Below are 20,872 nucleotides of genomic sequence, written 5' to 3' on the forward strand. Positions count from 1 at the left end.
TATTTATGTTTTTGTTGTTATATGAGGGGATTTATGTAATGCTACAGTGCAATTGTAAAGCATCCTAACACCTTTGGGTAATTTCCGTGCTATATAAAACTGCGTAAATAAATATTTGCAGCGCTCCAGACCTCCTTATCAAAAAAGCTTCCCAAACTGCGCCTCAGGTGCGAGACACAGCGTTGAACTGTGCAGAGCACCTCACGTCTACTGTGTGAGCAACACGAATCTGAGCCTCCACCTTACACACAGGCACTCACTTGCGATACCCGGGACACTGACTGAAAAGCGTGAGACACAACATAACCTCCGTCGTGGAACGGCCTGCCTTGCTGTGAAATGCTCTCAGCGAACCAAGCGAGGTTGAGACTGCACCAACGTTGTTGTTGCAAACATTATCCATTCAAAAGCGTGAGACTCGCTCCCTGACAGGCAAAGGGAGACAGTATACACTCCAGGATCATGGACTAGACAAGCAGGGAGTGTGAAATCGCCTTACAGAGTGAGACAGGCTGACGTGTGCACGGGCGAGACATGTGTCCGCTCAAACCCAGATCAGTATACTTTTAAGTCTTAAGCCGGCGGCGACCTCTGTCTCCCCTAGCAGTCCTCTATCGACGTCGCCGCCCCTGTGAAGTGTCCCGGGAAACCCCGCGCGGAGGCCCGTCCATGAGGAGGAGGAGGTGGGTGAGCTGCGCGCGCCATTTCATTCTCTGTTCAAAGCGGAGGCGAGGGATTGGCAGCGGAGGCCGCGGGCGGCGGACAGAGCGGAGGCCGGAGCGCGCAGAGCCCCGCACCAAGCGCACGGCCCCGGCCTGCCCTGCCTAGGAGGCTGGTGAGTATCGGAGCACTCCCCCGGGGGCGGCGGGCATCAGTGGCGGGCTCTCGGCCCTCGCACCCCCCTGCCGGAGGCCAGCATCACCACTCCGGTGTAATGTGCAGCTTTCCTCTGTCTGACACTGCCCTTCGCGAGTGTGGCCCTTAGCCATGGTCTGCTCCCTGTCTTATTTGGAGTTAGGGTCCCGCATCTCTGCACGCGGATTGAGTTGGCCCTGTCTCTCCGCCTACAATTTGAATTCTCTTTTAAAGAGATCACACAGCAAAACCCACTCTTGGCGTGTTTACTACATTTGCTACGTTGGATGTGATTTACAATTCAGCTGAAATATTCTCATGTTTGAATATACACTGTTGAAAGAGTAATGTATGTTGAAAAGGGTAAAATGAACAGATTCCCGCTATCTGCACCAATTCATATGCTGAATGTAAGAATTAGTAGAGTGTATCTGTATTAATTAGCACGTTTATTTAATGTATCAGATTTCCTCAAATTCTTAAATAAGACATCGCTGTAGCGCATCATCTGCTCATTGTCCATCTTCTCCTTAGTTCTGACTCAGCCTCCACCCTCCATTCATCTTTGTTAGAACCATCGTGTACCAGCCCACCTCTTTAAACGTCATTCTGGCTCTATCCAACCAGCACCTTCTCTCAGCTGTACTGTACAGCCAAAACCCACCAATAAAACAATATTCAACCTGTAATTCGGCAGCACTACCCTATCGAGCAGCCAGTCTCCCCTTTCGCTTTATTGCTGGTGGTCTTTTTAAACTTCCTGAGTTATGAACGTCATTATCTCTAAGGTTTAAATAATTGTATAAATCTTGGTGTTTAATAAACATTTACTCCATTGACAATGATGCACATCTCTAATGAGAAATATTAATTATATTCGGTGCATTTCTTTATATTCACATTTTGGTCCAAAATGATGATAGTGTATTACAAGTTATTGTAGTGATTTTGCTTACTTTTTAGTGTCGTTTGAAAGACTGGAAACTGATACGTTTTCAAAGTATAGGTTAACCCCTATACAATGTGTAAGACTGGTAGCATCCTGTGCAAAAAATCATAATTGTTTAAGTGTAATTATGTGTTTACTGTTTTGATTAGTATTTTATCTGTCCCATGAAAGCTGGGTTTGGATATCCTTTATCAATTTACACTGAACAAGGCATGCTAGACGTGCATAACATCAGTTTGTGTTTGATATCATACATAATCAGGGTTTGTAAAGCGCACTACTCATCCGTTAGGGTCTCAAGGCGCTATGGGAGAATGTGAAGCTCTTTTGGGGTCATCTGAAGAGCCAGGTCTTGAGGTCCTTCCTAAACAGGAGCAGTGTGGGGCTTTGGTGGAAGACGAGGTTGTTCCGTGTGTTACATGTGAGGTAGGAGAAGGACAAAACGTATCGAATACTGAGATCGAGGTAGATTGTTTTAATTGTCCCTTCAGAAATCAAAGAAATGTCACTATAATTGGTGCAGAACATCTTTTACTCAATGAATATCCCTGATATTACCATGGCGCTATTGGTCAATGTCGCTTAGGTGCTTCTTATTTGTTTGTTTGCAGTTAGAGTGGTTTTGTTGTGCGCTCTAGCAGATTCTTAGGTGCGTAGCCATAAATTCAGGACCACAGTGATGGTGTAGATCTGCACCCCAAACCACAGAAGGTGTTGCTAATGGCATGCCACCGCCCCTTCTACCCTCAATTTGTGTATGCAGCGGTGCAGCCAATGACCACTGGACTGCCGCCGGGATTACAATGTCTGTTGCTTTCCAACATGGAAAGCCTGTCAGAAAGCGTCTTTGGGCGCCCCTAGTAGGGCCCCATTCTCCCTCCGGTCTCTGGTTGGGGGCTGAGGGTACACCTTTGGTTCCCCCCATAAAATCCCTGGTCCATGTGGCAGGCACCACTACGGCTGCAGCACAAGCTCCCATAGAGAAATGGTGCAGTCACATTGTAATTGCGGTGTTGGGACCGCCGACCGGAGGTTGGTTGGTGTCTGAACCGCAGCGGTGTGGGTCAGAGACAACCCTGACCGACATCGTAATCAAGCCCTTAGCTTTCATGTACTTAACCTATAAAATGATTTCACTGTGTAGTCCTCGGCATATATTTTTTCCCACGTTCACTTTTTTACTCGTCATCGCATATGAGAGCACCTTCAAATGTGAGTTCAGCATGTCTTGTGTACAAAAAACTTTTATTTAATTGCCTAAACTGTTTAATAAAAATTTAGGCCACATAAAGGGTGCATGTGACCCATGATATTGTTTTTAGTTCACTGAGAGCATTGGTATCGAGGCAGGGGCAATAGTGCTACTCGGTTCCTGTGTAAAAACTCTCACTCTTAATAAATATATTAATAAAGCATGTTGTAGTGCATTGTCATTTACAGACAGCGCAAGTGCCACTGAAATGCCCATACATGTTCCTGTTAACGTGAAATTTTGCTGATGACTATATATCGTACAAACAATATGTGGAAATCAGGTTTCAGAAAATATGTATCCCCAAGTGTTCTGGGTTTTTTTTTTTTGATCCTATTAAAATATGTTTTCATCACACTTCACAATTATAAAGTGCTTTCCGAACTATTCTCTGAAATATTTGTGCAGTTAATTTACACGCTATTTGAAGGTTGTGTGTTAGAAACAATTATAAAGTGCTTTCCGAACTATTCTCTGAAATATTCGTGCAGTTAATGTACACGCTATTTGAAGGTTGTGTGTTAGAAAAATGAACTAACAGCCTTTCATTTGGCACTCTGTAAAACAATCACTAGCCAGGCAAGGGGCCTTCAGCAAGTGCTGTCATCGACTGCGGAGCGTCCCAGAGGGATCGTTGGCTAATCTTTCCTGGATGGAGATAAACCTGACAAGGGGAAAAAGTCAATTTGCTGAATACCTATAGGAAAGCATAGAGAATCTTGGCATCCTAGACTTTTGACACCTGAATACACCTTCAAGAAAACTATGAACAAATGCCTACAGCAGAAAAGCCTCCCTGGGGCTAAAGCTACATTAGAGAGAAAATATGAGCGGTACCCCTTAACGAAAATCAAGGGAAGTAGGGTTAACCAACCAATGCAAAAAGGAGAGATTCCCTTGAACAGAAATAAAATTTGTAAAACTTTAGGGACGAAAACAATTACAAGATTCACGTATATAAAAAAGACCACAATTTATTGATCATACAGTAATCAAAAAAGTGGACGGTTAGAAGACCACTTGACACATATTAATAAACCAACTGATAAAAACTCACTTTTACATTATTCCAGCAACCATCCAAAGGCACAAAGGGACAATGTGCCCTTTGGTGAATTTCTAAGATTAAGGCGAAACTGTTCCAATCTGGAAGACTTCTACCGACACTCAGATAACATAAAGAAAAAACTTAAGGAGAGAGGTTATCCCCATAAACTAAATAAACACTCCTTCAAACGAGCAAGGTTCTATGACTGTGACGGCTTACTAGACCAGAACAAAACTCGCAAAAAAAATGATTTAGACAGAATAGTATTTGTGACCCAATTCTCGCACTTGAGCAACCAGATCAAAAATATAGTCAACATAAATTGGTGCATACTTAATTTTAACACTGAGAACCAACTTAACAAACCCCTGTTCTCATTTCGGAGAAATAAAACACTCCGTAATTGCCTGGTACACCCCTACAGGCCGCCCGCGGAAAGACGCATTCTTCAGTATAATTCTCGACTGGGATATCCTTGTTGATACACTGTATTGTTGTGTGCATAACATTGGTGTCAGAAATAGTTTGAATATACGCTTAGTATTGTACGAGTTTAATATCTTACTGTTTTCTGTCTTCATGTATCAATTTTGCTGGTCAATATTGAATGTCAGTTTTTTTTAGTTATTTTCATTGTTTTAAAAATCTGTGTCAAGTGGTCTTCTAACCGTCCACTTTTTTAATTACTGTATGAACAATAAATTGTGGTCTTTTTTATATACGTGAATCTTGTAATTGTTTTTGTCCCTAAAGTTTTACAAATGTTATTTCTGTTCAAGGGAATCTCTCCTTTTTGCATTGGCTATTGACAAAACAATCGCATGGGTGGTTAGTAATCAACTTTTATAACCTCAGCAAGGATTAACCCTACTTCGAAGGCAGCACTGTTGCTGGCTATCAAGAAGGAACTGATAAAGATGTGATTTGGGTGCATTCATACACTATTTCGCTCCCAGGTGGCAGAAGGAGGCAAAACCAGAAGATGCCCTATGTCGCTTGTGTTGTCGGGCAAAAGAACAGTTTATGATTATTCTCTGTATGCCACACCTGCTAGTAAAGCGGAGGTCACTCCTGCGTAAGGAGTTCTTAGCCTTAGATGTCAGAACTTGTAGGACTGCGGTTATAGAGGCGTTAAATCCCCAGAACTTCACGTTGAACATTCGACTAGTGCAATTTTTAGCAAACCAAAATCCTAAATTGAACACTGTCAATGGTTTAGAAAGGGACTTGTAGAACGTTTCAAATGTGTGCTGGGTTACTAGGGACAGAACAAGAGAATTATCCATCCTTATCCCAGAGCTGATGTAAAGTACCAATTTAAGGGTTTCGCCAACCGACAACTGGGAAATTCTTCCCTCAATCTTTTCACAGTTTGATGTTTAGCACTGAGCAGTTTAAACATGGGGTGAAAAATGTATTTATTTATAAACTTGTTTGAACAGGAAGTGCGTCCCTCATTCTGTCACAGGATCGATTTTTTTAACAAAGCAAAATGGAGTATTTATGGGAAAGGATTAATTATTTATCATGCTCTGTTGCACAGCCATTGCTATTTTGCAATGTTGTGACGATGTTTGCACTATGCACATTGATAACGTTTTGCACGCATAATTTTACCTGGTTGATTTGAGATGAGCCGTCTTAATATGCTCAAATTGTTTCTCTTTGCACAGTTGCGCCAAGTTTGCTTTAGGCACTGTGATAATGTTTTGCACACATGACTTTATCAGGTTAATAGGGGATGTTGAACAATCCTAAAATGCTTGCACTGTTTACGCCCCTTGGCACAGTAAGCCCTCAAATATCTGCATGTTCTACTGCCCGTATGACCCTTTGTGAGCTCAGGATTATATATACTCTTATGCTTTTCACAAAGTACTATTTGCATGATCTTCCTTTGCACATTTAAAGGGTATAGAGAGGCCCATGATTTTAAATCTGTAAAAATCTCCACTGTGTTACTACCCCCACTGTTTGAACAATGTACTCATCAAGTGGGACTCATTGGCTGAAGCGGAGACTCGCTGATTGTTAGCCTATGCATCCTTGTATGATATGTTTTTAGATATCGGTACTATGCACCTTTGTGTGAACCATTGGTGCTTAGATAGCCCGAAGCAGAGATTTACTGATTTTAATTGTATTATATTGATCAAGTTGTGGATTTTTGTATGTTTATGGTTTTTATTAACTAATAAACTAAATATGACCGACTCACTCTGTAGCCAGCACAATCGTCGCTGTTCATTTTACAAAACCATCTAACTTTAAACTCTATGAAAAACAAAAAAGCAAACGCCGATCTTCAGGATAAAATATGCAGCAGTTTGGAAGATATGAAGGTGACGTTTGACCTTTGTCTTTGAACACCGAACAAATATGAAAAGATAAAAATATGATTTAAAGGCATCATTATTGCTCGTTATCTCTATGAATGATCAGAATACAAGTTCTTTGGCAGCCTAACCTCTCGCAAGAATGGGACAGTAGACCGCCAAAATAGCTTGTTTTGATACAATCTGAATCTCCATAATGAGTAGGCGAGTAGATTTTACGAGGCCTGCTGTAGGGGGGTATGTTATGTTCTATGGGCAATGTATTTAATTTATTAGCGGTATGCCAATGGATATATACATTGTATTACATTGTTTGAGTAAAGATCTCGTAATTTGTTGCCTTGTATAGTACAGGCTGACCATTTCAGAATTGTGAGATTGCAAAATTTTCCGAAAAACAGATCTTCTGATAGAAAGATTGCAAATCTGTCATTTGTTTAATTTAAGTAAAAAAAAAGTATGGTTGGAACACTTGACTGGTTGTAGTTCCGATCATTTTCAGATAAATGATCAGAAGTGTCACGTGTTGTGCATTTGAAACGTGGGGCGGAGTGACATTCACTTTTGTCAGGCAGTGGGTTTCTGTTTCAGGTGTTTAATGAGAAAAGTGTATAAGTGCAGGGACCCAATTGTTTATCTTTCTTAATCCCCAGTACACCTGATAGGTACTTTTTTTTCACCACTAGGCCGTGCACAATCCTTTCTTGTTCAGGCTTGAAAAGGGGGCAGTTACTTAGGAGTTATGTGCCTTTCAACCAGGAATGTCTAATAACTTCAACTTAAATTGTTCACCACATATTGCTCAGCCACAAACCTAGGTCCTTGAATTTGCCATTCTCAATCAAAAACACTGATTTGTCCCACTGAGCTGCAATAAAATTGTAATTTATCAGTAGAACGTTTGCTCCAATCCCCCTTTCCGCTTCCCAGCCTGGTCAACTTGTTGTCTCTGGCCTCTCCTCCCTGCCCTCAATCGTGCGAGTCCATGTCCCTGACATCTGCCTCACCAGTTTTCTAATGAACAACTAGATTGCTGACATTCTACGTTTATTACGAAAGTGTGGCACACTTAAAGTCATTTTGTTGTAATCAGAACTGTAATATCTAAAGCATTTCCTTTAGAAATGATAAACAGGAGGGGGTTTCTCTCCCATACAAATTATGGTTTGTGCTCTAAAAAACTAAAACGAGGACACTCTGGTGTGGAATTTAATAAAATATCTACTTTTCCATGGGGCAGGTTGCTTCATAAATCTACTTGTCCTGAAACAAAACCCACTTGTTTGTTTGGTGCCATGAAGTGCAGCATCAAATTATGGCAGGTGTCTCATTATAGAAGAGCTCTGATATAGCCTCTCTGATTATGCCAGGGCTCATAATAGTAGTATTTGAATACTTGCAATCCCCTTAAATGGCCTGAGGTTGCTTTAATTTGTTATCCATCCTCATAAAAAAAAGTACAATAAAAGTATATATGGGTTGTCTGTCGTCCCTGATCATTGGCCAGTTCACACGTTGTTCACTTCTTACTTCCTTCTCACCACAGCAAGGGTCCACATGAGAGCACACATCTGTGTGACAGCTTTTTTTGTTGTGTACATTCACCTAAAAAGTAGCCCACTTGAGTGTCAAGGCTGGTAAGCCATTCTCTGCTAATATTTCCCTTTTCCCTTCCATTGAGTGATTATGTCGCAGCCTACCAGACCTGTCTGGTTTGCTAAAGACATCGTGGGGCCATTCAGAAAGTTGACCTAGACATGTATTCTGCACTTTGCTTGCCATTGGTGTTGTGGTTTGTCACTCAAGTTTTCTTGATTTCCATTTGCTTCCTTTATTTGTTTTAGGCTGTGCCTTTACATGCCCAAACCTTATACACCGTATCCTTCCAAGTGCTCTAGTTCTGTAAATAAGCCTGTAAATCTTGTTCTTCTCTTGTCACATTTGCTGTGCATTCAATGACGAGGTCAAATGTCAGGCGCTGTCTTCTGAGGGATCTTGTTTACTTTTCTTTCTCTGACTTCAAAGAAAGGAATTTATGTGACAATTTTGCTGGATACTGGGGGTAAGAGTTTTTTTGTTTTCTAGCACACAACATTTGAATGTGCTTTCTAAGCGTTTCAGTATATTTCCGAATTAGGAACACAAAGCAAATTTCTTTAGTTCTGAAATGTGTTGGAAACAAATACTTAATGTGATCAAACCAAATCATTAGACTAAATGATATTTCCACACATTTTCGTCTGTGAGCTCATTGTATTATTAGTTAAACTGTAGGTCTATGCAGATGTGATGGGCAACATTTGTTCCCTCAGTGTATGGAAACAAACGAGTATATTTTCCATTCATGGAGGGAACCAATAATGCTGGTCTGGTCAGAAACGAAACTGAGATCCATCTTGTGATCGAAGAAGTGCCTTTGGTGATAAACTTCATCTGGTTAATTGTGTAATGACCCTGGGACCTCTGGCTTGCATGGAGGGACATTCTAACCAAATTCCCATTTATATGGATGCATAAACTCTACACAAGCGAGGATTGATTTGGCATTTGAAGACTGACTGAACAGCGGGGTACACTTATCTTAAAACTGCTTTCCACACATTCTCAGGTGGAGTCATTTACCTCTTGTGGTCACACAGTCCACGCACCCTCATCAAATTATTTCTTAACATGAAAATAAACCTAAACCAATTGTAACTAGATACAAACTATAACTACAAACACAATGGCAGTAACTAAATACTGTTAAATAATACAGACCAGGCACTTCACTATTAGACCTGTGGTTGCTTCCAAAAGCTCTTTTGAGTATGATGCATTGAAAATGTGCATAGCCTTGGAAGGTAAGTTTCAATTCGATTAAGGGCACGGAGGCGAGGATTATGCTTTTCTTTCTTCGCTTTATTTCCAAAATTCATCAGCCACAGCGAAAACACAAACTACATTTCCCATGAACCAGGGAACCATCATTCTGATGCCAACCATGAAACAGAACTGCAAATGTAAAACAATACAGACCATGCAGTTCACTATTAGACCTGCAGTTGCTTCCAAAACTCTTTTGAGTGTGATACAATCTGAAACATGTGGGCACACACAGCCCAGGATTAGAAGGACAATAAGTATAGTGCATACAACTCTCCTTATTCATACCTCTTTGCAAACAGACTCCACATCTCTTATGGGGATTTTTTTGGGGGGGAGGGGCGTGAGAGGCATTAAAATGGGAAAGTGTTGGTCTTTCAATACAGCCACATCCTCTACCACTACAACTCTAGAAACACTTGCCTGTAACACTACAACAAGGCTGTATATCACAGACTTCCAAAACTGAACAAGAGCCATCCTTGACGCTGGAGAACACTCCTTGAACACAACAGAAGCATAAAAAGTTAACCCCTTCAGCGCGGCACGAATTTTCGCGCTGTGCTGAAGGTTCTAAGGTTCTAACGGGTTCATGACGGAACGGTTCCGTCATCAGCACAGCTCAACCGACGCTCATGACGGAACCGTTCTGTCATCAGCACCGAAGGGGTTAAGTTGAATAGATGGGTGGCCAACTTCTTATACCAAATGTATGTCTTACAAACAGAAGTGTAAGGTTCCAACCGCTGATCTACTCCATCTACACTACCAAACTGCGTATTGTAGTCTAAAATGCACAGGTTTTTGCACCTCAGCAACCTGACCCCAAACGGTCACAGGTGAAGTACTTTCATCATAGATAAGTCGGCATGTAGATATCCCTCCTTCCACAAATTTCACAGCTAGCAGCTCAAAACTACGCAAGACACTGCACTGTCCCCTCCGAAGCTTTTTGCAAACACGCTCTTTTAGCCTTTGTGGTTAGAGCGGATTGTGCCAAAAGCAAGAGTGGCTACTTTGAAAAATTATGTAAACAATTGCACAGTGGTGTAGAAGTGATCTAGGTACAAATGGTGACCTTTGTTAAAAAGTCCTCTAGTAAGTTCCGACACCAGTTTCTCTGAAATGCCCAACGTGGACAGACATTGTGAAAGATTCGTGGACCCTTCAAGATGAGCCCTTGGAACAACTTGGTGTTGGGGAAGTAATGAACTTTTCCCTGGTCCTCTCCCCTCATCTCACTTTGGGGGGCACGTTAATTTATAGGCCCCCAGGACATGCAGGAGCGTTTCTGGCAGCACTGCTTGAGTCTATGGTACCGCGAGCTCTGAGATTCCCCCATTTTTTATTGCTAGGTGATTTTAATATCCATGCTGAGGTAGCGGCTCTCCCTGAATGCAAAGCTCTGTGTGATTTCTTTGACCTGGCACATCTCTCCCAGTGGGTCTCTTTACCTACCCACTCGGGGGGGGGTCACACTTTGGATGTGATTTGCTCTAACTTTCCCCTCCAGGTGGAAGCCCCTCAAGCTCTGACGTGGTCGGATCATCAGCTGATCAGATTTGCGTGGTCAGCTCTGAAAACTACCACTAGGGGGGCCAAAACCATCTGTGCCAAGAAAATTAACATAAAGACTTTGGGTGCCACCCTGACCGAGTGTAGGCCCGTGTTAGGCTCTGATCTTGCTAAAGCGGTGCAGAACTTTGGAGAATGGGTGGAAGCGGGGGTGACTGCGTCATCTAAAGGGCGGAGCAGTGGTAGAGCTCGCTCCACCCCTTCTAAACCTTGGTTCTCCCCTGAACTGCGCATTCACAAGTTGGCCTGTAAAAAGCTTGAACGGGCCTGGCGTCCATCCTATTGCCCCCTAGCTAAGGCTGCTTTACGGAGGGAGCAGAGAATCTACTATGCCAGCATTAAAACAGCTAAGGGTGAATATTTTGCCAACCGGATCGAAAGGGCTAACAATAGCAGTCGCGAGATCGTTGCGATTGTTAATAGTTTTCTTTCCCCCTGTGCTGAGCAGCGGACGGTTCCAGCTTCGGGAGCATGGTGTGAGAGCTTGTCTGGGTTCTTTGAGCAAAAAATAGCGGCTATTCAGTCGAGTCTTAGCTCCAGCCACTTTTCGGATGGCTCTCTCCATCTTTCCCCTCCTCTAGGGTGTTCATCTCCCCGGATAGTGGAGCTCACTCCTCCCACAGCTACCGACACACTGGCCGTGATTAAATCCTTGAAATCAGGATCACCTTCTGATCCGTGTCCGGCGCGGGTGCTGGCATGTGTAGCTGAAGTGGTGGTGCAGGAAGTGACGCATATCGTCAGCCTTTCATTTAAATCAGCCACAGTACCTGCCGAGTGGAAACAAGCTAAGCTCCTACCCCTGCTGAAAAAGGTTGGAGCGGACCCTGATGTGCTGGGCAATTACCGGCCAATTTCCCTGCTCCCGGCTACGGCAAAAATTGGCGAAAAACGGGCTTTCCGGCAGCTTAACGAGTTTGTGGAATCATCTGGGGCTCTCCATCCTGCTCAATCTGGTTTCCGTGCTGCGCACAGCACGGAATCTGCTTTGGTGGAGATCTCTGAGGCAGTTAGGGAGTGTCTGGACTGTGGCGGCAGAGCAGCTCTAATTTTATTGGACCTTTCTGCCACATTCGACACAGTGCCGCACCAACGCCTCCTCGCTCGACTTGCTGACATTGGGGTCGCAGGCCTTGCTTTGGACTGGCTGCGCTCCTTTCTCTCGTCTCGATCTCAACCGGTTTGGCTCCCTCCTTTTTCATCTTAGGCTAAGCCCCTCACGACTGGGGTCCCTCAGGGCTCCACTTTGAGCCCTCTTCTCTTTAATGTATATCTGACCCCCCTGATAGAGCTTGCCGAACAACTGGGGGCCAAAATAATCGCCTATGCTGATGACACGCAGCTGTTGCTCACCTGGCCCAGTGCTGTCTTAGATACCGAGCGGATTCAGATTTGTCTATCCTCTGTTTTCAATTGGTTAGCCTCCGCTCAACTGAAGTGCAACGAGGATAAGACGGAAATACTGCTCTACGGTCAATTCCCCCCTAACTTTAGAGAATCACTCTGGCCGGTGGGTTTCCCGATGCCCTGTTCAGTCAATGTCCTCGCTAAGAACCTAGGGGTCTGGTTTGGGGAAGACCTCCGGTTTGAGGGGCATATCAAGAAGCTGACAGGAGGCTGCTTCGGGACTCTTAGGGCGTTGCAGAAGTTTTTCCTTTATCTGCCTGCCTCAGCAAGAGAGTCAGTAGCGAGAGCTTTAATTCTCTCGCGCCTCGACTATGCCAATGGTTTGCTGAGGGGATCCCCGGCTTACATGGTGAGACGTCTCCAGGTGATTCAAAACGCGACCGCCAGACTGTTGGGTAATATTTCTAGCCGGGTTAGCGTAAGGGATCACCTGAAGAGTCTGCACTGGCTGCCAGTTTCTCAAAGGATTACTTTTAAAATTTTGACACTGGCCCACAAAGCTATCAATGGACAAGGACCCGCCTACTTGATGAAACGATTTAGTCGCTACTCTCCCAAGCGACTTTTGCGCTCTGCCGCTCAACATCTGCTGCTGGTACCGCGCTTCCGGCTTTCCCGGCTGGGAGGGCAATCAGTGGCGGTGAAGGCCGCTTTGGCCTGGAATGAGCTCCCTCTATCCTTGCGAGCTACTGTGAATTTTATTTCTTTTAAAAAAGCGTTGAAAACCCATCTGTTTCGGCAAGCCTTTTAGTTTTCTTTTCTTTGTAGTGTTGGCTGTGTAATCTGTTTCTTCATCTTCGCGCCAGGATACTCCGGCAGTAATTGAGAGCGTTATAAAACAGCATAACATAACATGGGGAGGGGTGGGTGAAAAGTTCCTACCAGTGTACACCCCGAAATTATAGACATAACCTGTCCTACTCTGAGACAACATATACTTCTTAATTCCTTAACGTGCCTTCTTGCTAGGAATGTACTGCCTAAAAACCAAACAGCCCTTGTACAGGACCAAAGACTCAACAGCTATTTCTTTCCCTGGAGTATAGATCTCTGAAAATTGATCTACAAAGTGATCAAGGACAGGCCGAATCTTAAAAAGGCAGTCACATTCAGGGCGATCTCGTGGCAACGTCAGGGGTTTGGGGGCTGGCCTGCAGCCGATGGAGACGGACCCGAGCTGAGGAGCTCCAACCTCTGTCTTCCCACAGATACTTATCCTGACCCCCAGCTGCGACCACGGGAACAGACACTGACTCCCCGCGATTGTGAAACGGGGCTGTTGGTTCTGTCGGAGGCCGGCAGGACCGCGACAGCTGAATTGAGCCGCGGATCGGCGCTCCTGATTCCCGGGTGCCTGCAAGCAAGATGACGACCGGCCGGAGATAAGTGCTGCTGCCCCAGCGTGACGGAGGTCGAGGGCACCTGCCCCCCGGCGTGGAGTACTTGGCGGACCCCTGCCGAATGTGCGCTGTCCTGAAGGTGCGGTCTGTTGGTGGGGGGGCCCTCCTGTTGTTGTGGAGAACGGAGGCGGGCACGAGCTGCGGAGCTCTGATCACGGGATCCCTGCCGACATTGGCTCAGAGTTTCTCCACGTCGGACTACGTCCCTGAGACCCAGGTCCCGGAGCGTTGATGGTGAAAGAGCTGTGGAGGCCGGGCGGTGAGCTGTTTAGGGTATTCCAGCGCCGGGTGGCCGAGCACAAGATGGCGGCCGCGCTGAGAAGGCTGAGACGGCCCCCTACGACCTGGTGCTGGTGACTGCCCGTGGGGAGCAAAATCGCCTCTGCTGAAGCCAGGCGAGCAGAACACCATGTTGGAGGTGAGAGAGACTGGAGCAACTGAGGTGGGTAGTGCCCCCTGTGAACTGAGTGGAGATTGAGGCCCTGTGGGGTCTGTGGAGCATCTCCCTGAATCTGATCAAGGGACCTGGGACGCCCACTATGTGATTGGTGTGGGAGCATACCCAAGGGGACAGCCCGGAGATTGGCTGGGGAGACGCACCTGGTTCTCTTTCCCCCCCCCCCCTCTCTTGTCCCCCCCTACCCTGCACTGGGAGTGTGGGTCAGTTGTGAGGTTGAGGCAGTGTGGTGCAGTAAACGATTGGACAGTGGAGGGAGCGTCACCTTTTCTGGTAAACTGACTGTCAGTGGAGATATATCGCGAGGAGCCGCAAGGCTTGACTGCAGCGGAGGATTCATGGGATGAAGAGTGTGAGTACAACGACGTCTGTGGAATTATTTGGATATTATGACTGGGTGCTCCGACAGCAGTGCCTAGAGATCCACTCATCAAGGGGTGGCGTTCTGGCCTGGGTTGGGTCACGGACTGCATCGTCACCTGTTGGTTCATCCTCCCGAGAGGAATAGCTGGGTGGCGTGGGGAATCTTACTGCTCCAGGTCTTGGAGAACTTGTGCAACCGGGCTGTGAGGCATACTGAGCAGTGGGAGCAAACTATACTAGCGTACACACAGCCTGTTTGACATGGGTAAGTCACGTGGCCGCCAAGGGGGAGCCACCCCTCCCCCGGAGCAGGACGGTGGAATGGCGGAACAGCAGAAGCAGGGTGGGGTTGACCGACCTCTGGAAGGCCTGATGCAGCAGCAGGTGGATCAGATCTTCTCTGCCATCACGGACACGAAGGCAACACTACAACAGGACATTGCGCAGGTATCGCTGGGACTGGGTCTCCTGCGGGCAGATCATGGGAAATTGGCCAATCGTGTGCAGTAAACTGAGGCTGCCCTGAAGATCTTGGCGCCAGCGCAGAAGGCTATGGATGTTCAGATGGGGGGGGATTACCCGCAGACTCCAAATACTGGAACGAAGGGCTGAGGATGCCGAAGGGTTTAACAGGCGAAATAACATAAGGGTGGTGGGCCTTCTGGAAGGAGTGGAGGGGGACAACATAGCAGATTATCTGGAGCAGTTTCTGCGTACGGAGGTGGCCCCAAAGGACTTGACGCCATTTTACACTCTGGAGAGGGCGCATAGGGTGCCGGCGTGTCCGCTGACTCCTGGGAGACCGCCCAGGCCGTTGTTGGCACGTCTCCTTCATTATAAGGACAGGGACCTTCTGCTCCAGAGGGCGCGCACTGCGGGCCCCTACAAAGTCGAGATTAGTAAGTTATCCCTGTTCCCAGGTTATACTTTGGAGGTGCAACGCCATCCAGCTTCATTTCAGGCGGTTAAGAAGGCCCTCCGGGACGAAGGCATCCAGTACTCATTAATGTTCCCTGCACGCCTGCGGGTGGTGTTGGATGGCAAAACATTCTTCCATGATGACCCGGATGAAGCATGGAACTGGTTGGAGACCTACAGGGCGGGAACAGATGGTCAGGGTCTGGCTTTGCAACGCCGTTGGAGGGGGCAGCTTTTATACCACATATTCTGCTTTTGCTAGGGGTGCGCCTGTCTGAGTGAGGGCGGGGGTCCCCTTCCAGCCGACCCAACAGATAGTGGACCCTGAGGGGCGGTTTGTGGCTGTCCAGGGGAGGATGGATGGGAGAGATGTGACGATATGTAGTGTGTACGCCCCTAATGTGGACCAGAAGGCTTATTTCACCCAGTTGTCAGGAAAGCTGGCGTCAATTCTGATACAGTCACGGATAGGTCACATCTGCCACTGCCCCGGGCACCTGTCCATAAGCTCTCTAGGTTTCGGCGAGACTGGCAAGCAGAGTGGGGCTTAATTGATACTTGGAGAGCACAGCATCTGGGCGAACAGGACTGTTCATATTATTCTGCATTACATTTAGCATTGCTCGGAGCGGTTGGACAGCATTCGGGGTTGAAGGTGAACTGGGTTAAAGACCTGTTTATTACCGGTGGAGCAGAATCTCCTACATGTGGCGGGCATCCGCTGGGAACCCCGATGTCTACCTTATTTAGGCACCAACGTTTATCACACCCCGGAGGATTTACTGGAATGTAATTTAGGCCGGGCAATGAGAGCTCTCTGGGGGGGGGGGGGTAATTCATTGTCGGTAGCAGGCCGGGTGGCACTCCTGAAAATGGTGGCTCTCCCGCGTTTATTGTATTCTTTTCGGACGTTGCCGATCTGGGTGCCGGGCTCCGTTTTTCGGCAGCTCTGCTCTATGGCAGTGGGTTATATGGGGAGTGGGAAAAGGGCGAGTAGCTATGGCTACAATGCTATGTCCGAGAGCTGTCTGTGGTAATTGCCCCATAAAGATAAGAGAACTTTTACGCCAAAAGGAAGTCAGACGAGTCCGTCTAAGCGGGACGGCTCCAAAAGAGAACAAGCATTTGCAATGCAATAGGTCTCGCATTAGTAAAGTTTGAGCTATTGGTATTGTAAATGACACATTTTTTATTAATGTTTTGTATTTGAAAATAGCAAAATTAATAGCTTTGTCATTTACAATGCCAATAGTTTTAACTTTCAAAAATGTGACCCCTATATCATTTGTAGTGCAATATGTGTTGTATTTACGTGACTTACATGTTATTGATATTACAAATAAAAATGGCTTTTAATTTTTTTAAATAATTAAAACTTAAATAGTTATTGTTATTTATGAAATATTGTAAGAGTTTCGTGGCAGCACTTCAATGCATCATTGGCAATCGCCGCAAAAAAGCAGAAGAGAGAATTATTAGTGAAAGGAAGTAGTGCTGTAGAAGACAGCACGCAACCGATCATCTCGCCACCATCCAGTGGTCCTAATGTCTGCAAGCTTAACACCTGGAAGGGGAAGCAGGCGCCAACAGGAGCCAGAAGCACCTCGCAACCATACACTAAATAGCTTCCCCTGCATGCGTGCCGTGCCGCGAATGTTAGAAAAGCAAATAAATAGAAAAGGAAGGTGGCGGTCACCATGTTTGAAGGTATAGCCGAGGTAAAAGCTGCACAGCCGGCAATGATGTAAAGGCGGCGGCCGCCTTTCTTTTCTATTTAATTGCGCCATTGTTAAAGTGCGGCTTTTTACCGATGTTGAAAAGAAAAACAAAGTAAAAAAAAAAATTATTATTTAAAGTAAAAGCGTGACGTTTCAGTGCTTTAAAAAAATTAATTTAAGGCGCACGACGCTTGCTAAAAAAAGGCCGTTGCCGGATAGCATGTCCTGCCTGCAAAGGTATGTCATTTAAAGAAAACAAGCTGCACCCAGCCCTGGACGCCCGCCTTCGCGGGTCACTCTGGGCTTTTCTCTGCTGTACAGTTCCTGCACTCGCAGCAGTCACAACACCAAGCGAGGGAATAGGCTCCCATTGTTAAAGTGCGGCTTTTTACCGATGTTGAAAAGAAAAACAAAGTAAAAAAAATAAATTATTATTTAAAGTAAAAGCGTGACGTTTCAGTGCTTTAAAAAAATACATTTGTTAAGGCGCACGACGCTTGCTAAAAAAAGGCCGTTGCCGGATAGCATGTCCTGCCTGCAAAGGTATGTCATTTAAAGAAAACAAGCTGCACCCAGCCCTGGACGCCCGCCTTCGCGGGTCACTCTGGGCTTTTCTCTGCTGTACAGTTCCTGCACTCGCAGCAGTCACAACACCAAGCGAGGGAATAGGCTCCTTACGATGCCTTTGATGGGTGTGGAAATCGGGTGCCAGCTCTCTGCCCTGCTGTCACTGCCTGCCTGGCACCACTGTCGCCTCCACCGTTCACAGCATGGCACCACTCAACTCAGCCCTGGAGGTCCCTGCCTCAACCGCCCCAGTTGCCAATCACCCCCACTGCGGCCGTTGCCTCGAGGTTGCAACGCGGACAGCCACAAAGACCACGAAAAGGGCGGGTCGGCATTCCTCTCCTGTATCGATTGTCCAGCAGAGGTCCAATGGCTCCTATGGGTGGCAGCAAGCACAGCCCACATGTCGGAATCCTATCAAGATGGTCCCCATTGTAAAGGCATGCCATCAATACAGTCGGAGTTAATAACAAGTAAAATAACTTCACCACGCAGCACCTTCTTTGTTGCGCAACCCGTGGGTTAAGAGCCACCTGGGCTCTACCGCGTCATGTCGCGTTGCCAACTGCATGGCCTCTTGTTCGCTGCGGTCCCGTGACCACGCGCGTACAGTCTCCTCTTCCCAGATTCCTGTGCGCGCTCTTATCAGCCGTGGTGGTCGCTGTGACTGCGACAGACTCCCTCCTGCGGAAAGAAGCTGCCCGAGGAGATTACCTGCCGAGAGAAGCTTCCAAAGTTACATCCGGGCAGCGCCGAGTTCTTCGCTCCTTCCACAGCCCGAGTGAGTGGGTGGACGGTCACCGCGTCCCAACAGCCCCGGTGAGTGGGGGGGGAACGCCTGGTGTCTGCGCGCGGCTGTATGTGTGCCCCGAGTGTGTGTAGTATGTGTGTGCCTGCCTGTGTGTGTTATTATGTGTGTTTGCGCACCTCAGGGAATCTGAGGCAGGGGATGGGCACGGCGCCGGCCTGGACCTGCGCATTCAGACATCAATCAACGCACGTGTCCGACCCCTGTCTCAGATTCCCAGGAGACAGGCAACAATAGTTGTCGAGCTAGATGCATGCTTCGCATGTGTACTCTAGCTCGACCTAAAAAAGTACGTCAAGGAAAGCTTTTCCAAGACTGGTCACTGTTTAGCATACCAGGTGACGCCAACCAATGGGAAAGATGGGCGTGATTTAAAGCCCGCTAGTGAAAGCTCCTCAAAATCATTAGATCTCGCCAGAGAGACTGCGCAGACTAAGCAGGTGAAACATAAAAATCCCTTGTGTGAAATGGCTGCTGCCTGGGCCTAAAAACATATGGCCGATCTGCCTCCAAAGGGGGCACATACGTTCACAATTATCACCCCATAAAGGGCAGCGATCCTTGCCCAATGGGCCGCCCCCTAACAACAACATTAAAAAATCCCTGATGTTCAATGGCTTTTGTTCCCCCTTGGGGGCAGATGGGCCTAAAAACATAAGGCTGCTCTGCCCCCAACTGGGGACAGAACGGCCAAAATCCCCCACATAAAGGGGAGCAGCCCTTGCCCAAGGGGCCACACCCCAACATAAAAAAAGAAAAACAAAACCCTGGTAGGGCACACAAAATTCTAAATAATCAGCCGATCTGGCTCCCAGGGGGGGCTGAAACGGGCAAAAGAATTGCTAACATGAAACTGATGGAAAAAAAATCCCTGGTGTCTTTTGGGCATTCCTGCTGCACGTTTGCCTGGGACCAAAAACGCAGGCGACTCCCTTGCAAAACAAGTTATTTTGTGCAATTTTGTCTCCACAGTACGCTTTAGGCTGTTTCCTGTCTTGGGCACTAGGCCTAACTACACAAGTGAGGTACTATTTTTATCGGGATACTTGAGAAAATGCTGGATAGGTGGAAGTTTGTGGCTCCCTGCAGATTCCAGAACTTTCCACCACAGAAAGTAACAAAATTGTGTTTGTAAAAAAAAAAGTTTGGGCTTTGCGAAAGATTTTGGGTAAAGGAACCTGGTGAGAGCCACACAAGTCACCCCATCCTGGCTTCACCTGGGTGTCTGGTTTTCAAAATTGTTCTGGTTTGCTAGGTTTCCCTAGATGCCGGCTGAGCTAGGGACCCAAATCCACAGCTAAGCCTTTTACGAAAAAAGGGTCAGTTTTAACCGGAAGAATGTGATGTGTCCACGTTGTGTTTTGGAATGTTTCCTGTCCTGGGAGTCTCAGGGGAACTCAATAGTAGAACAAGTGGTATTACCAATTGGCTTTCCTTGCATTTCTTCCTTCCAAATGTAACACAATGTGTAAAAAAAGTTATTTTGAAAAATGTCCACTAATTCACATGCTTGTATGTGATCCAGCGGTGCACCAACAACATATATCCCAACACTATATTCTCCTGGGTCCATCAAACATATACTCACAATACCTGGTAAACCGCTGGGGACATTACGTTTTATGAGTTGATCAATACCTAAAATTTTGTTAATTTCACTTATCAATAAGTTCTTTCCATTTGGCCGATGGACCAAATTAGTTGGAACTAGTTTATGGTGATGATGCACATAATCCCTACTTTACTAATGAATTTTATTTGCAGAAATAAACAGACTCAAAGTTTTAAAACCTCTATCTAAATTTATATGTGAGTGAACCATTCAAATGCATTATAAAGAAGATTAAATCAATCAAATCACTTTCATAGATTCTATGCAATGAAGGTACTCAGAAAGATAGGATAGAGGCAGCAGCACAATCGGAAATATATGAATGTTACCAAAGATGTGGTGAAAACTACCCCCCCTGACCAAAGGGCTGGAAAAGGGTCTCCTGGGAAAGAACAGGCGACAAAGGCTTCAGGACCGGAATCAGGACAGGATAGTGGACTTCTCTAGAATTGCCGAACATGTCGCACCCCTCTCTGACACTCTTTTCTCCTCGAGATTCTTCTGCGATCTTCTTCTAATCACTTGCTTAAGATAGGTAATTTTCTATTTGAATCTTCTTCTGCATTTCACAGCATCCGCATCAGCAAACTCCATCAGCATCTCCCCAATCGGCATTCTTTCAGGATCTCTCTCTTTCCCAACTAACTAAACTACCTCAATTATACCTTTTGGGATTCATGTACCACCCCTTAAAGTTGCAATATCGTAAAAATACGAATTCTAATTGGTCAGGCAAGGGGCG

General features: G+C 46.1%; 1 protein-coding gene across 6 annotated transcripts in view; it reads left to right on the forward strand.

Moving 5' to 3' along the window:
• The first annotated feature begins 655 nt into the window (after positions 1–655).
• Positions 656–20,872, forward strand: part of HNRNPR (heterogeneous nuclear ribonucleoprotein R) — a 340,992-nt gene continuing 320,775 nt past the window's right edge. For 2 of the 6 annotated variants that reach the window (XM_086957671.1, XM_086957670.1), the window contains exon 1: positions 666–835. The gene's annotated coding sequence lies outside the window, so the exon portion shown is untranslated. Of the gene's footprint in view, positions 836–20,872 lie in introns of all 6 variants that reach the window. The other 4 variants (XM_086957668.1, XM_086957669.1, XM_086957673.1 and 1 more) reach the window with 4 other exon arrangements.

The sequence above is a fragment of the Lissotriton vulgaris genome, chromosome 2_1 (genome assembly GCF_964263255.1).
Source record: "Lissotriton vulgaris chromosome 2_1, aLisVul1.2, whole genome shotgun sequence".
Lineage (NCBI taxonomy): Eukaryota > Metazoa > Chordata > Amphibia > Caudata > Salamandridae > Lissotriton > Lissotriton vulgaris.